Below are 18,424 nucleotides of genomic sequence, written 5' to 3' on the forward strand. Positions count from 1 at the left end.
AGCTTCAGCAATGCCAGAGGAAAAGGCTCTGGGCAACAGCAACCCAGCCTCCAAGCACACAAGGACTTGGAACAAACACCACGGAGAAAATACAATCAGACCTGAGGCAAACATATATAAATTAAATTCAGGCTGTATTCACTAAGCCATTCAAATGCTAAACCAGTCAAATCATCTTCCTCATAGTTATTTTCTAGTCAGGCAAACCACAAAATCACAGAATTGGTAAGATTGGAAGAGACCATGTTATCTACATTGTAAATTTCACTAAGCAGGTTCAAAGACTACAAAATTTTACTGAGATTAAATCAGTATAAAGTCTTGCTATTGTTCCACCTCAGTTACAATTAAGCTGGAAGAGATGACGAATTGGTAAAGAAAACCTGGCAAGAGGCAGGTTGGCCACTGGGGCAGGAGGCAGTGAGCATAAACCTGCTCAGCAGAAGAGGCAAAATTTAGTATTTCTCCTTCAAATAGCAAAACACCTGAGCATAGACAAGAACTGACCTGATGAGGGAGGGCAGGAGCAGCAGAGCAGCCCCAGGACAGTGGCTGCTCAGCTTTCCAGACCTTCATCCTGGCTAAACAGGCAGCAGGACCATGGACATTTTTGCCCACAGAGACATTGGTGACTACCCTGAGTGAGCCCCAAGCAGGACAAAGTTGGAAGTATGGATCCTCCAGTATCATCCCTAAAAACTGCCAGCTTTATTTGCATTAGTTACCTAGGCACAAAACACAGGAGCATTCCAATGAAATATGCTGGTAACATTAAATTGGAAAGCATGGAAAAGAAAAAAGATTGAAAAAAGCTCCCATAGGTAAGACCTGGATGATCTTCAGGACTGGTTATTAGAAATAGGATCAAATTCAATTGTACAAACAGCAAATCTATGCACTTAAGGGCTGGAGGGAATTTCTATTACATTTTTTGGAGGGCCTGGTTTATAAGGAAGAGAGACATGACCACACTAGTTTCTGGCAAAATGATTTGGCAGATCAATAGAATGTCTTCCTGGAAAACACAACTGTCATCCCAGAATACATCAAAGAAGATGTATTTCCAGTAAAACTGAGGTATGATTAATAACATTGCCCAAAGGAGACCTCTTTTCAAATACTGCAGACAGGCACTGGACAGCTTTGCTCACAAAGTTCCATTACCTGGAAACACAGAGAGGCTCCTGAAGTCCAGCAAAAAATGGAGTTGTGAGGGAATGTGAACGCACCCCAACTTACACACCACGATACAGAAGCAACTACTTGGGCTGTAGAAGATCCTGGCAAAATCTCAAAGGCATAAGGACTGTCAATGAGCCAATGGAAATTGGATGTTAAAAAAAAATTTTGTATCTAAGTGTAAGGGACAGAGGCACCAAAATGAGGGATGCTGACAAGTTTCTGAATGGGAGTAGCAGTGGGACAACTGGCCATGGAGGTGGGCTTTCCTCTGACTCAGTGAGTTCAGAGCAGGTCACTGCTGACAGCAGGCAGTCTCAATGCCCCCTCAGGAGCAAGCACTGAACCAACCCTGTGTCAGCACAAACACTCATCAAAACTCTCTTGGTGCCAGAGCTAACACTCATCTTGGTGTCAGCGCTGGCATTTATCAAGGTACACGCAGGAGGGTTCAACAAAACCCTGGGTTTGCTGCATTAGGAAACTGAAATCCCCTGGCAAGAGGTACAGTCAGCTCCAGAGCTGGGGCAAAGGAGGGAATGAGCAGCTCCAATAAGGGTGAAAGAGTGAGTGACTCCCTTGGCCACTGCAGAGCCAGGGTGAATCCCTTTAATTCTGGCCAGCCCCAATACCTGTATTGATGCCTGGCACAGCCTGCAGAGGAGCCATTACTGAGGAGCCCCTAAATGAGATGCTGATGGATTACTGATTACAATACTCTGACTCCTCCTAGAAGTGAATATTAAATATTTAGGATACTCATGCCCTGAGGGAAGCTCAAAGACTTCTATAAGGTCTTGTATGCATTTTCCAGATTTAGTCATTTAGACAGATGTTCCCTTAAAATGTATTTAGTTTAGCTTGCTGAAGTTAGTGATATAGCTTCCCAGCAGTGACTGCACTCTTTCAGCAGAAGTTTATGATTCCATAACTTCAATAAAGATTTCTTTATAGCTTAGGACTCTACTTTTACTCTTCGTTATTTCAGGGGGACTCAGTTAAACTGAGATGTCATCCTCCCTATCGGATGGACACAAAGGTTTTCATGCCAAGAGAGATGCAAGAGATTATAAAATGTAAGATAGTAAAGTAAGTATCTAGTACAAAAACTGAGCAAAGATAATGGCTTAACTCTGACCTTAGAATTGTATTTGGGGCGATGACAAGGAGAAACACAGGCTCTTCTCATGTGGGTCTAACAAAATTTTTGCTTTTTAAAAGATACTGCTGTTAATGTTTTAATGTTCTGGAAGATCATTTGTTATGTTCTCAAAAATCTGGAAATTGTGTCTGGCATGAGAAAACAAAGACATTGATCATTCTCTGCCTTGTACAGCACAAGAACTAGAAGGTAACAAAAGAGGTTGGTGAGCTCAAGACTAATCAAAAAGAACCTTTTCTGGCACAACTGCTGATTACAATGTTCAGCATGGTGCAGGAAAGCATGAATGCCAGAGGTATGTACTGGTTCAAGCAGGGAATGGACAAGCTAGTGGATGTAACTGGGAGCTGCCAACCACACAGACACTACGTGACTCACAGTGTTGGAGTCCTGGAAAAGAGCTCTGGAGAAGCCTCATCCAGGCTTGCTCAGCTCTTCCATTTCTCCCTCACCATTGGCCCTGGGCTGCTGGGACTGGGCAGCTGGCCAAGCATCCCTCTGACCTGGCCTGGGCTGCTCTGCCTGCCCCTTGGAAGGTCCTGCTTCTCCTCAGGGTCACACAGTGTCCTGTGCCATCCAGCTCCAGGATTGCTGATGGTCAGCCCGCTGCTCTTCTCCCACCCACCACCCCAGTGATGGACTACTCAGGCTGTTCAAGTTGTATTTATATTTAAAGCAGGCCAAAAGAACAATTTCTAAACAGGCCCATCCACCCATTTTTTTTCTCCTGTTCAGTCCTTACTTTGAGGACAAATGGGCTGAAAACATTTGGGGAGCTGCTGGCATTCCCACCCCTCTCAAGGTCTGTCACAAGTGCCTTGATTCCCAAAATGAGCCTGTCTGGAAGGGAAACAACTCAAGGTCACCTGCCTGCACAGCTCCTGGGGACTGAGTCCACAGTCTGCAAACAGACCACAGATCTGAAATGTAGAGACATTTTTAAAGCCTATCCTCAGTAACATGGCAGGATATGAGTGAGACTATTTTATCAGTAGAAAAACCCATAAATGAAGCCATGATATTCTTCATTATTATGATTCACAGCACTGAAAATACCATAAAAACCACAGCACTCTTGCAGATCCAATAATGCAACCAATGCTATTAAAAACTAAGCTACAAACTAACCATTATACACATTCTTAAAAACGCAGGCCAGAAGGCATCACCTCCTAGGTGGAGTCATGTTTTCCCTAAAGTAACAGTACAGGCACAGAACTGCATCATCTGAATAGAAGGCCTTCCTTTAAAACAAACAAAAATCTAGATTAAAATACTGTGAAATATGATTAAAATTATTTAATCCACTTAAGACAATAGGCATTAAAATAATATGCATTTCAACATGAATTAATGCACACTTTCCTATGTTATAATTTAGCTTGCCTGCCTATCTATCCTAGAAACCATCTTCGTCAGCTTAAGTGGTTGTTTTAGTATTAATTATAAATAAAACTATCATGTTAAAAATAAAACAGATTGTGAAAAAAAATCTTAGAAAAACAAGGGCTGAAAAAATTACAGAGAAAAAACACCAACACTATCATTGACAATATTGCAGAATGAGATTTTCAGAAATATTTGCTGAGGCATTGGTAAAAAATTTTTGAAAAGGCATGGAAAAAAACTGCATATGTTAACACCTAAAAATAAAACGTTTCATAAGAAAAAAAAAAGCACATGTGATCTGTTGCTTTTACAAGGAAAAACACTGCTACACTAATAATGGCAATTCTGTTGTCAGAGGTTTGCTATTTCAGTGTACACAAATTAAGTAGTGCCATTTTGTTTACAGCAGCAGCATTTTTGAAGCATTATCTAAAGTCCATATGAGCCTTCTCCACACAGACTCAATAGCATAAAGGCCAGAACAAAAAAAATGAGCAAAATCCTCTTTGCTCTTCCAACCTTCCCAGTCACAACAGTACACAAGAGGCATAAGCTGGATGAATTTTATTACAGAATAGGCCCCCAAATAAGGAAATTATCCTTATCCAAGATGATGCATATACATGCACTTAAATTCTGCCTGGAATCAACAGTTTACCAAAATGAAGCTGGGATTGGGAACCCATGAAAACAGATTAGCTTTGGATATGTATGGGTTCCCTAGCAGAAAGAGGCTGCTCCAGGAAGAAAAAAAGGCCAAAAAAACATGGTGGCAAGACAAAAGAGGACAGAACAGGTCAAATGTTTAAAGAAACAGAAAGAAAAAACAAGATATTACAAAGCACTTCAAGTCAAAAGAAAAAGAAAAAAAGGTGATTAAAGATGTTTTTAAAGGAAGAGGTTTGCATTTGAATATGAAATGGAGAAAAACCTGGGAATTATCCGTGTAAATTTAATATAAACTTTCAAACAGAGAAGGAAAACGCCTTTCATTAGCTTCTGAATGAAAATTCTGAATTAAACTCTCCAGATTTAAGAGACTGAAAAGCCTAGCAGTTACAGAAGAAAAAGAGCAGAAATTATAGGGTTCTCTTTAGAGGCCATAGGAAGAATTTAAAAGTTAAGAAAGGGAGAAATAAAGGGAATTCATAAACATAACACTATAACGTATCTTTGTCAGCATCTGTGTTATAAATAGAAGAAATTACTGGCTTCATGATAATCTGGTATCATTGCTGTATCTCCTTGAACATTGTAGAAATTCTTTATCATTTATTCACCCTCACTTGTCTCCACAACTCTCCATTATATGCACATGAAATTTCAGATTAAATATGATGCCAGACAAGAACATCAAGTGAGAGATCTGAGGGAAGATGCATTACTGAAAAGGAAGACAAGGTTTTAGTTGAAATCAGCTGAAAGGTCTGGATGGGTCGAATGCCAGCAGGAAATTATCAGCAGACATATGGAGACCTTCAAGAGAAAAGAACAGGTTCAAGGAAATGATGGAGACACTGATAAGAGATAGATGCCATATCAACTGCACAATTAATGCTAGCCCCTGGGACAGAGCTGGCTGTGAGAAGGAAGCCTCCTGCAACATCATGCTTGAGAGGGCTGCAGTAAGAGGAATGGGCACTGCCAGGGTACCAGGCACATCAAGATGAGGAAGCTTCCCACAAAGTGAAATATTCTCCCCCAGTGGTGTACACCCCCTAACAAGTGTTAACAGAAATATTAGCTACGGAAGGAGTGGCTATCAGAGAACATTTTTAGTACAGCCTATCTTGTACACCAAGAAAGATAAGGCAGGTTGATTGCCGTAAAACAAAGAGCAAGAAAGTGAAAAACTGGATGAGAGGGAACAGAGTGGATGTTTCTATCTGCCAGTCAGTAAGAGTACAAAGGACAATTTGTATTATCTTGCATTACACTCAAGTCCTGGAACATTTTCAGTATCAGCCATGAGCTAACTAAAACATACAGCAAGATAAACTCAAAAAAGCCACTTAGCTGGCAGATTACTGTATCTCACTACATGGGACACTTTAATTCTCCTTTATCCTCATGCCTACCCAGAAACCTCCTCTCTGCTCATACGTGATCTTGCTTTTCACTTCAGGGGGGATTAGCTATCTCCATACTCTATGATCCAGTCTGCTTTAATAGCCACAGCTCTGAAACTTTCATCTCCTCCTTCCCATCAAAAGAATTGCTGAATTTCTTTTTATGTGGATGGCTAATTTAATTAATGACTGTGTCTGTTAAGTTAGCCAAATGGTCTAATCAATCAGAATTAGATAGCTTCTCGTAGATACAGCAGCAATTTTCAGAATGTCTACTCAGAGGAAGGAAAAAACTACTGAGAAAAACAGCCACTTCTTGTCTACACAAATTGAAGTTTCACCCCTTTTTAAAATCTTTTTACTGTACTTTTCTGTCCTTGTTGCAGGTAATATGAAAGGGAGAATGGAGTAAGAAAGTTCTTAGTTTTTCTACTCCTACTTAACTATTTAAGGCTTTCTTCAAAAAGAAATTAGGGACTTAAGAATGGGTTAAGTTCTTAAAGAATTATATACAAATGCTGAATAGTACCTACTCTAAGTCCTTTCCTGGAGCTTAATTTCACAAAATTACACAGCCTGAATCTCTGATGATGTTTCTTCCAAATACTAACATTTGCTCAATTTTTTTTTCCTCTCCAGGGCTTCTCACTTAGATCCCTAAAGCCATCTGACTTGAAAACACACTTAGTCCTTTATCCCTTAATACCAACTCTGCCTGCAGGACAGGATAGTAGCTGCCCTGCACCCTAGCACAGACAGCAAACTGCAGAGCAGCTCTGCAGCCCTGAGCAGGACCTCCACCTCTGGCTTTAGAGAAGGAAGTCTCACAGTTTTGGCTTACAAACAGCAGGTGTGCCATTTCTGAACTGGCTTTGTTTCTTGATGGGAAAATGTTTAATCAGGTTTAAAGCATTCTTCCTTAGTTTCACCAGATTTCTACTACACACATGGCTCCTATTACTACCATAGAAAAGAAGAGAGCACACAACAACAGCTCCAAGGAAAACCTGTGAAGCCACAGCAGTGGCTGGAAGGCTCAGGCTGTGTGAGCCTGTCCTGCTGGACATGCCTTGTGCACGGGAGCTGCACCTGGAGCACAGCCAGGGCCATTCTACGGGGCCATTCTCCCTCTGCACTTACACACCAGGGACTTTTTGGCCTGTCCTTTACAATGTTTGCAATTCAGTTTGAACTCCTCCATCTAAACCACTGTATAGGCAATTTTGTGAGATGGTAATGCTGAATAGATACTGCTTGCATTTTCCAGGGGAAAGGACTTAAAAGCTTGTATTTAATATCTGCAGCTAGGGAGAGACATACTTACAAACTAACCATTTACTCATATCACCACAAGTTTCTTACCACTGTGCTTTAAGGACATCTGAATAAAGCTCCCTACCACACCAAACTAAGAGCAAAACATAACTAAAGTAGCTCTGAAATCATAATTTCAGGTTCTGTTTTTTATGGAAACCTAAATATTAGCAATATTTTAATTCTATTTCTTGCATTAATATTAGAATATAGAAATTGGCAAATAGCATCTGATATGATATATAACAAATAGGGTTTTTTTTAAGTAAGGCATAATAAAATATTATGTGGCACAAGCACTGCAAAGGGCACAAATTCAACATGGCAGTTAATTCATGCTGCTGGTGATGGAGAGATGGTGATTACAGTCTTCTCTTTCAGACAACAGAGAGATTTCATCTAGTGTACTAACAAGGAATCTGCACACACACACACACACACACAGCCTTCCCAGCAGCCATGGGATGACTGCTACTCAAGATACCCTAGCACTAAACAAGAGACTTTAACAGGCAGAAAGAGCAGACAGCCAGTGCTTGCAAGATTCTTGTCAGGCAGAAAGGTGAAATGGGATTTTTCCATCTCTAAATTTCTGTTTTCACAGGCAGAGTTGAAAGCAGTCTGGGCAAGGTTCACTTTGCTACTTATCCTGACAGGACATCCAGGTATCCAGGAGCTTTCCTGACAGTAATGATGGCAATGCAAGTGTCAATAAAACCTCACTCTTTTTTTGTTGATGAATAATTTACAGCAGTATTTCTTCAAGCAATTACTTCTTTTTTTTCCTACAGAAATTTCAGAAATCCTATTAAAATGAGCAGGTATTTTTAGACCATGTTCATACCCTTACTACAAAGCAGTTTCCTCAATGCCTTTCTGCTCATGCACTCGTTACTTAGAAGTCAGGATAAAAACAGTTAATTTTAGTATTTGAGAGGGTGGTAAATCATTAAGAAAGGGAAGAGGAATGCACTCAAGAAGCACAGGCTATACACTTCCATGCACAAAGGTACTAGTGAAGTCTAATCCTGGTTTTTAATATGCCTCTTCATACAGTCAAGCTGTTTTATGCTACATGGAAAATCATTTCCCAAGTAAACTCACTTGTGATTTCAACCAGATTTCAATCCAACTCTTTGTGTTTTGTTCATAAATGCTATCTTGAAAGAGAAAAACTGAAAAATTGAATGTGTAAGTATTATATATGGCCCCAGCATGACTTCACACTATTAAAAACAAGTGCACACATTTTGTACAGGACACCTATTATCATTTAGTGACAGGACTTTATTAAATATTTTTATTTGGTAGCTTACTTCAAGATTTGCCCTCACATTCTGATTACTGTATACATGGTCTTGCCCTGGAGCAAATTTAGAAATTATTCCTGCACTCATGAACATTTCCATCATGCTCTCTCAAAGTATTTGCACAACACAAATACTGAGTCCTCCACATCTGCTCCTCAGAAGAGTTAGCACTTGCCTCACTACTAAAATGCTGTAAAGTATCTGTTTGGTTTGGGTGCCCAGTCTGAAACCTGACAGCACATATATTGCAGAAATACAGTGTCTTTTCCATCTGAACACATTTCAGATGTGTCCTGCTGTGCGTTGCAGTCTGGACAACACTGGAGCTCTTGAAGCTCCTCAGAGCTGATCCCAAGTGTCCTCCTCATGGTACCTGAAGAACAAGGAGCTGTCACTACAGTTTGGGGGATGTTTGTCCAGAGCCATGTAGAAAAACCCTGTCAAACTGCCCAGGCATCACCACTTGCCACCACATACAAAATTTCCAGCCCAGTAACAGGAAACCAGGGCTGTCCAGCAAACTGCCTCATTGCCAGCACAGCCCTGCTTCACCCCCAGACCACTTTACATTGACAACAAACTGCATAATTACAGAAATAAAATTTTAAAAATTAAGATGCAGAAAATAGGAATACGAAGGGGCCAAATTATACTCTGCCTTAGTTTCTGCCTTTCATCACCTTCTTCCAAACTCCCCCTCACCATACCTACCACCCTCTCCCTGGTCACATTCCTACATCTCCTTTACTCCCCAGCCCATCCACTGCTTCCTACGTCTGCATGATGCCAAAAAAGACCAGAAAAGGAGTCAGTACCTCTTCAAGAGAGATACAGTTTGGCACTAACATTGAACATACCCATCCTAAAATGTGCACCCTTAATGACAGCAAGGCTGTGCCATCATTTCTTTTATAAGCACTTAGGACAATTACCCCCCTAACACTCATGGTTACCTGATGCTTGAACTTTGCATTTTGTCCTGAATATTTCAAAGGTTGCACACCCCAATAATCTTTTATGCAGTAGTCACCAAGAATAATTTATTTTAAACAGTAGTGGTTTCTATATAGGGAGTATTCACATAAATAGATGGAAAAATTATAGAGAAGTTTGGGGGTTTTGTTAATCTAGTGATTGCATCAACTGTTGAAGTACCTGAGATATTTCAGTGAAAAAAAGACCAGAAATAAAGGTTACCACTACTTTTATGTTCTCTCACAAAGGATGTTAACCATAGAAAAGGGTATGCCTAAAAATAGTTCCAATTTAAAACATTAAAAACCTTAAATCTAGGAACTAGATTAGTTTCTAGAAACTATTCTAAAGAATAAAATATGATAGAATTTTGAAAAGACAGAAATGGGCTTGAAACTCTAAGATATTGAAAAAGCCTCTTCTTGGTAGAGGGGCTAAGAGAAAATGAGTCATGACATGAAGAACATCTTCAGTGACAGGCAATTTAAAGAGCAAGAAGCTGAAACTACCTCCTGTAGCACTATAATGTCTCTATTTTGATAAAGAAGGTTAATTTTAATAGCATGGGTCATTGTGTGGATCAGAAGTCAAAGGTCTCACGCTTCAGTTGTGGGTGAACCAGGATTTTAGCTTGAAACTAAGCAAAAAAATCCAAACGCACAGTTAAGAGAGACAAGGAAAGAAGTCTCTTGAAGAAGCAGGCTGCATTACTGGGAAAATATCTCAAAATATCCACACATGGCAAATGACACAAAAGCTTGTGAAATAAAATTCATGGCACATCTTAAAAATGAATGAAGAGTGGGAAGACAAGAGTCCCTTAACCACTGAATCCTCAGGAGCCAGATTCTGAGACAACACTAATCACTTAACTCCAGTCCAAGAAATTATCACAGCTCCCTCAAACTTACAATCATCAATCTTCATTTAGGATACACAGCTACAAGAGTACAGCTAGCAGAGAAGCAAAAAAAATCCATTTCCTAATGCTGCTCCAAGTCAAATTTTTCTGGCTTGCCAGATGGCTCTGGCATTGCTGATGACCCAGCAGGTTACTTTGCCTCCCTGTGTGTTACCTACCAGTAAATAATCCTCTCTAAACTCAAAAGGCTCTTCAATTTGAAGAGAGGATGGGGTGAGAATGGGGGGGAATATAGAGGTTTACAATACCATGTGAGCCATAAATTAATGCAAAGCTGTTATTCTCCTAATTCCACATTAATAAAATAGGGAAGTACTTGAAGAAATTAGAAGACCAATTTAAAACAGATCAAAGAAAGCACTATGCCACACAAGCTGTGAATCTGGGCACCACACTGCCACAGGAGGCTGCACAGGCTGACAGTGTCAGAGGGATCTCTGAAAGGGACTCAAGTCATGGGCACAGAGTCCATAAACAGGTGCTTTATAAAAGGCACACACAGGGATGTGCCTTCTGGCATCTCCAGTCAAACAGCCATGGATGTTATGGGGGTGAATGGAATGGAACCTGAGAGGGGCCCAGCATATGTGCTCTCTCACAGCATTTCCTATTTCCAGTGCCAGGACAGATGGACCAATAATATGATGCAGTTTTATTCCTTTTGTGTTTAATCGCTGTCACTGTTTCTTAGGGTGAAAGAAACACAGTAATTTGGTATATTAAATTTACTTTTCTATCCAAAGTCATTTCATGAAACTGAGAGAAAATACATTTGTGCTTACAGGATGCAAATCATTTTTCCTACTAGCACAGGATTGCTTTTATATACAAGGTTCATATGCACATCATGTAACCCACAATAGGTGTACAGAGCACCAGTGGCCAACCCCACCCTGCTGGCTGCATCCATTGCAGAGACTGCTCCTCATCTGTAACTGGAGATCCATTTCTATAAATGCAGCTGTGACAGCCCTCCATCTGCTGCTCCATGGATGGGACTATGCTTCAATTCATACTGACAATCCCACAGCAAAACTCCTGCAGGTTCAAATATCTCTCCCTTTTTTTATCATAGGTCTCACACCCTTCATACCCTAAGACAAGCTTTATTCCTCTATATACAAAACTCCCCATATTCACACACCTCAAGACAACAAAACTCTATATTAAAACCAGTTATGCTGGTAGGTGACATAACTTGACTGGTTTCTAAGCAGTAAGAGAACAGGATTAAAACCTTGGTATTACTACTGGTGATCACAGATCCACTAGTGGTGATCATATATCCACCTAAATTGGTGCATTGATTGGTAAAAGAAGTTAAAAATAAAATTCTAGATTTGGTAGCTAGTTCAGTCACACAGCATTGGTACAAGTTCTCATTTGACTGATGCTCTGCTGCTACCATCAATCTCTTCTACACACACATGCATTTGTGTGTGTGTGTATATATATATATGTATATATCTTATATATATACACACACACACAGAGCTCCTCTATATGCTATATAACCATATAAATTTATATAGGATAGAGTTTACATCCCTAGGAGGCATCTGTCAACAATACACTGCCTGAGACATCCAATCTGCTTATTTGTTTTCTCTTCACCACACCTTTTTCCTACCCCTTTATCCCCACCTTTCATGTCATCTTCTCTTACATCAGGACCAGTCCACAGTCCTGCAGAACAGTCTGTTGGGGGAATTCTAACTCAAAATTCTAATGATTAGAAAACAGAAAACCACATGTTCTCTTTCCTGACTCAAACACAAACCAAATTTGTTTATCCTGCATACCTACCACTGTGTCTAATATGCTAACAGACATTTTCAGCACTTGACATGATTTATTCAGTCATGCTCAAAAATAAACCACCTCTAACTTCTCATGCTGCCACCTAAGCCATGCTTTAAATTTCAGAGTACATATCCCAGGATGGAAAAACTGGCAGGTCAGAGCAGATCCAAGTATATTGAATACTTCCCACAGAGTTTTAAATCTGAATCACCACCTCCTTACATCTCCAGAATGCTTGCCTCAATGAAGCAGGCTTATGAATCCAGCAGAGACTCAAATTTTTCTTTTTTGTGATAATGCAGATCCTTATGACTATTTTGTCTTTTCCTGTACCCTCTCATGTTCCAGCTATGGTATGACTATAGACAGAGACATTATACGCCCATTTATGAGAATAGATTTCTAAGAAATATCTTATTTATTATTATCTATTAATCTTATCTATTTTTATCATGAAGTATTCTCTTCAGGATGAAAAGGGATCTTCATACTTGAATGTGCCAGTTCCAATCACTACTTTTCAAAGAAATAACCTCTTATTTAGAGGTTACTTATGTATTCCTTTTTCTGTTCCAGGACTGTCATATTTTCTGTAGTTCAGGCTGTACACCTGACTTTTCAGATCTGGGCATTCTTTGCAATCTGGCAACTATCTGGCATCAAGCAGTTACACTTTGAAGGTGGCACAGCAAAGCACTACAGTGATGGTGTAAAGTGCATCCTACAGGAGCAGATGAAGTGTGCAATCAATTCCAGCAGATGCAGAAGCAAAAAGGAACATATTCTGCCATTCTGGCATATGTCTTTTTTTTCTTTCAAAGGGCTCCAAGTTAATGTCTTTCCAAACAGCTGAAAAAAACCAAGATGAAAACTAAAGTCTGTCTAGAAAGAGTTAATTTTCAGGAAGCAACTGCACAGCCATCTTGTCCAGTAAAACTTTAAAAAAAAAAATTTAAAGGTGCAGAACAGCTGCAGACCCTTTTAAATGCTACATAGCAGCACGTTAGAAAGCCTTGAAAGAACACAGAACTGCCCTGAAGAACACAGAAGAATTTATTTCCCCTCAGATCCCTTGACTCTAATCCTGAATGACTCCTTCCATGCAGCACCTCATCACAGGGCCTCTAACAGCCTCCTCAGCAAAGAGACAGGAGACAGAGACCTCAGTGTCCCTTCTGAAAGCCACCATTCCTCTTTGCAGTCCTGTCCTTTTGCTTATCCAAGGGTCCACCTGCAAATCCAGCTGTGGGATGTGAAGCACAGCTGGGAAACGGGGTCTGGCTGGGAGGACACCTGGCATCTGCAGAGCCATCCCCTCAGCCAGGACATGGCCACGTGCAGATGGCTCTAGCTGTCATCTGCCTCTGAACATAGAGCTGCCTCTAATTAAAATTTTAATTCAGTCAATGACGAGTCTGAATTTGACCAAGCATTTTTACAATAAACCTACTTTCAAATCTCCTGTCATCTTTGCTTGGCAATCTCAGTGATGTGCTCACACTGTTCTAACAAAAGAACTGCTCCAGCTCCTCGCTTGTCCTCATCCTGAGGTAACCCAGTGTCCTAAAGGAACCTCTGCAAAAGAACAAAGGTATAGAAGGACTTTTCTAAAAAGACAAGGAAGCCACCCTCCCCTTTCTTCACTCGGCTGAGCCAAGGGGAAACAGGACAACCAGCTGGGAGGCTGGTCCCTCTGGGATGCACAATCAGCAGAGAGACAGGGAAGTTGTTCACAAAGGCAAGACATGACCCTCCCATCAGCCTCCTGCCCTGACCACCCTCTGCAGGAGCCCAGGCTCTCCCTGCTGGCTACAAATATCCTGGGAGATTCGCTTCCTAATTTAGGCGCCTCTGAAAATCAGGCGGGGGAATACTCTGGGAATACAATCCAGCACCTCAGCAGAGAGTTCAAGATCCTCTCACAACAGTGCCCATCAGTTCTTAGGGAACATCATGTGTGGTTTTGACAACAAAAATTTAGATAAAGGAGACCACAGGTTATACCTACAGCTCACACTGACAAGCACATGTTCAAGACTGTGTTCTCCTTTCCAGTACAAAAATGTATAAGGATATCCTTATTATCATCCTTACTGCATATTTATAGAATCTTGCTCAGTACTTTAAATTATTTATGTTTCTAAAAATAATTCTCCTAACATGTCATGTATTGCTAATAATAAAAGCTAGATTTAAGACTCAAGTTCCAGAGTGCAATGAATTTATTAAGCAATCATCAGGGACACTAATGTGGCTTGGAGAACAAGAAAATACCTTCCAAAAGCTCCACATGATACTGTAGAATTTAATTCCGAGCTAAAATATAAAATAGAGCTAACCAGCCTCCAAGAATTGTAATGGTTTTTAAGTTAGAAAACATACGGGGTTATACATGTTTTTATACCCCCAGACTTTTTGTTCCCCCTCAAAAATCAGAGCCAGATGTATTTACAATTCTACTACCAATTAATCATTTCTGTATGCTTTTTCATGGGAATATTTTCAGTACATCTGGTAACACTGCTAGTACAACTGAAATCTGCAGCACTCTATCTTAATATTTGGAGATGAGCATTAAACTGAGCATTCACAAAAATAAATATAGCTGTTTCTTAAATCACAAAGACTTGGGCATGGATGAATATTTTCTTCCAAGCTTATTGACTCTGCATATAGCTATCAGTGTTTGGGGAGGGGTGATGTAATCTCAAACACTGATTGCCATAATCAGAGACTTACAAAAAAGAGAATTCAGGAGTAACGTGACTAAGTTTAAGCAACGCTTTCAGAGGAATAAATGCATTTTCCCTTTACATTTGTTTTCCTTAGGCACAGCAATGTGTTAAGGTAGAATCAACTATGCTGTATAGCAGGTAGAGAATTAGAGTGTGAGGACAGATAGCAAGATGTCTGAGACACCTCAGATGCTCTGAAATCATATCTTTTTTAAAGTGCTGGCCAGGAATTTCCAACAAATGGTTTGATACCAAATAAGTTACTCCAACTTTTCCAGTGTGAAATCTTAATCCAAAATGTAACAGTTAAAACAATTTTTTTTCCCCAGAAAGTACCTCCATATAGCCAAAGAACCAACTCTGTTACACTCACATTCAAAGCCCTGATTTGCTTGATTCAGATCAAGGAGTATAACTGGAGTATCTCTTAAAAAAGGTGCAACCTAATCATTGCTTTTCAGACTACACTTGGATTGCAATCAGCTCCTTCATTTCCACTCTGTGCCATGCAAGAGATTCATTGGACCAAAGGAAGCAAAAACAAGACTAACTGGAAAATGTTGACATGTCTGAGATACAACAGGCTTTGCTTTAAGTCTCCTGAACTTACTGTCAGTTCTCTTCCCTCTTTGTTCCCAAAAGTGACATTTTCTCTCAAGAACTTACACATGAGATATTTTGAGCTGCAAAGTATTCATTACATCCATTAACAAAGCACCTTTGAAAACACAGCACTTTTGAAAATCAGTTCATTATTCAGAACAAGCATTGTGCATTTCAGATTGATATTTTTGGCCAAGAATATGTCAGTGTTAAAAGACTCGAAAGGAGAATATGGACGTGTAGAGGAACCCTAAAGAAAGACCCAAGTTTAAAGGAAAGTTATTTTGTGGGAAAACATGGTTACCCCAGTGGCAGATGGGTGATGCACTGCAGAACAGGCAGATTCCAGCTCTTCCAACATCTGTATACTCACCTCACTGAGTTCAGAGTTTGCACAACAGTTTGGATTTTGGTTAGAGTGCAAAGACCTGCTACACCTTCTGCATTACAAGAAGTGCCTGTCATCACTGAAATCTACTGACATTACACTTTCTTATGTGATATTTTTAAGGGAGACAAATCATAACAGAGCAGAAGCCTTTTCTGAATACAACAGGCTTTCTCTTCATTGAGGCTCAAAGTCACTGGGGTATAGACAAATTTCTCATGGAGAATTCCACCATTTCCACAACTTATTTCATTTTGGTACAATAAACCCTATAGCTTTTCATTGTGGAAAATAACATGGAATATCCATGTTAATAATAACCATGAAAAATAACACGGAATATCCAATATCCATATCTATCTATCCAATATCTATCCAATATCGATCCAAATATATATGGGTTTGCTTTTTGTATTGAACTTGAGTTTAAAATCTCCTCTAATAAAACTCAATTTAACACCAATAACACAACCAAACTCCTGAAATGTAATGATATATTATCTACTAAGTCCGAAGCCATATGTACAAATAGTATGAAATTAACACTATTTAAACAAATTAAAAGAAAAGTAGATGTGTTCTCCCTTAAGTCAAACATCCATTTCACTTTTTAACAGTTTGCAGCCTAAAATGCTCTTTGAACTTCAATAATGCATTTGCAGAATTAATATATAATATCAGCAGGAAGCACACATTAAGGACAAGGGGAAGAGGGAAAACATTTTCATCTTAGAATGAGGTAACTGAGAAGCAGGAAATGAAGTAGTTCTATTCCAAGTATTGTAAGCTGTTTGAGAAATTTTCTGAATACACAGGATGATGATATTGTTCTGAGACATGAAGTTCATATTCCACTCCATTTAATCTGAGCATGCACAAGGTGAAGCTGCCCAATTTCCACTTAAATGAGTGGGAATCAAGGGCACTCAGGCCCTGAAAGACCTAAGTCCTCTGAGATGAGGCAACACTCCCATCTTAACTTCAGATCACAGAGATTGGCTCTGTGCCAAGCATGCTTGGGCATGCCTGCCTGAATCCATGTATGTGCTTTAGCTTCATTCACAGAAAATGAAATAGAAGGTGACACTTATTCAGAAAATGTAGAATTAGACTTGCTACTCAAAAGCACTGGTGTGCAGTAGAGCACGGGAATTTCTCCTTCCAGCAAGGCAGAACCCCAGCCTCACACTCAAGAGAAATAACAGTGAAAGAATGATTATTTACACTGTACAGCTATTCTATATATTTATTCATGTTTATACATTCATTATTATGTTATTAATACTCCAGTTGTACTACAATAAAATACTATTATTTATACTAACACACCATCACCTCAGAAAGGTGACATGCAGAACTGCAAATAAACTAAAATGCAAAAGACAGGAGCAGAGAACAAACCCCTTCAGTGTCCCACTTCCTAAGGAAGCCTAAGGAAGCCCCCTAAGCTATCTGACCAGCATTCTCTCTCCCCACTATCTAAACCCAGCCCAAGTATTTAAAGGCCTTTGCCCACAGTATGTTGATATAGTTCTGTGCATATCACAATTTTGTATCCAAAATCCTTTCATTTCATTTTCCAGTGTATCTTAAAAGACAGAAAGTACCATACAGTAAAAGTTCAGAAAGCTCCACTTTGTTACCATCTTTGCCATGTCCTAAAAGGACCATAAATGGCACACCAGCTTTACACTTTTATCAGTTTAATCAGGACTTTCCATTCTCATTTGTATGTGGTAATTCAACATACAAATAGCAGACTCCTTTGTCTAATGAGAAACAGAATATGAACATTTTTTTCCAAATCAGTTTCCCCCCCTCCAAGCAATTCCTTTTTCAATCTTCAAAGATACTTAAATAAGAGAAAAACACCAAAATAGAATCTTATTCATCTTTTCTAAATGAGCAACTTGTTGTAATGAATTGGAAAAAAATTCAAAATAAGCAATTATTCTTTGCTACTTGGCTACTTGAGCCCCAGTAATTTATTCAGGATACAAATACATATTTTAGCAGGACCATTGATATGGTTTATAAAAGGACATGGAAAAAATTAATGAGTTACTATCCCAGACTTGCACAATATCATTTCCAAAAGCACAATAACACTCTTGTCTTCAACTCAATTTTTTCAGAGTTGTACAGCATAGAATCCTACACTACAACAGAAGAGAAGTCAATGACTGGGTAACAACAACATAACTAATCAGTGAATGAAACACAAAATGCAGGATTTCTTCCAGGGAGAAAAAAAGAAAGCTTGAAGAAATAGAATACAACCAAAAGAATAATAAGCACAATAGTAAACTAGTTTGTTAAGTCAAAGTTGGTGAAAGTGCTAAAATATTGTAATTTTTTTAATGTAAGTTAAGACTTGAAAAGCTTTTGCAATATTTATAAAGAATGTTTTTGTTTGCCTTTCCTCCCACTGTTGCTCACCCATCAAGAAGAAAAAGAAACTATTGCCCAAAAAAAGCCCAAGTTCCATTATTGTTGTTGGTTTTGTTGGAAAAACTGATAAATTGCATGGTATTTTGGCAAACATGCACATTGTTTTTCTAATAGAAAATCATCT

The 18,424-nt window shown here is 39.3% G+C and overlaps 1 protein-coding gene across 1 annotated transcript in view; it reads right to left on the reverse strand.

The window, feature by feature from the left end:
• ADAM22 (ADAM metallopeptidase domain 22) overlaps positions 1-18,424 on the reverse strand; it is a gene marked incomplete at its 5' end in the record, with an annotated part of 124,771 nt that overhangs the window by 67,033 nt on the left and 39,314 nt on the right. The window lies entirely within an intron of this gene.

This window comes from Fringilla coelebs, assembly GCF_963513975.1.
Source record: "Fringilla coelebs genome assembly, chromosome: 1".
NCBI classification, from domain to species: domain Eukaryota; kingdom Metazoa; phylum Chordata; class Aves; order Passeriformes; family Fringillidae; genus Fringilla; species Fringilla coelebs.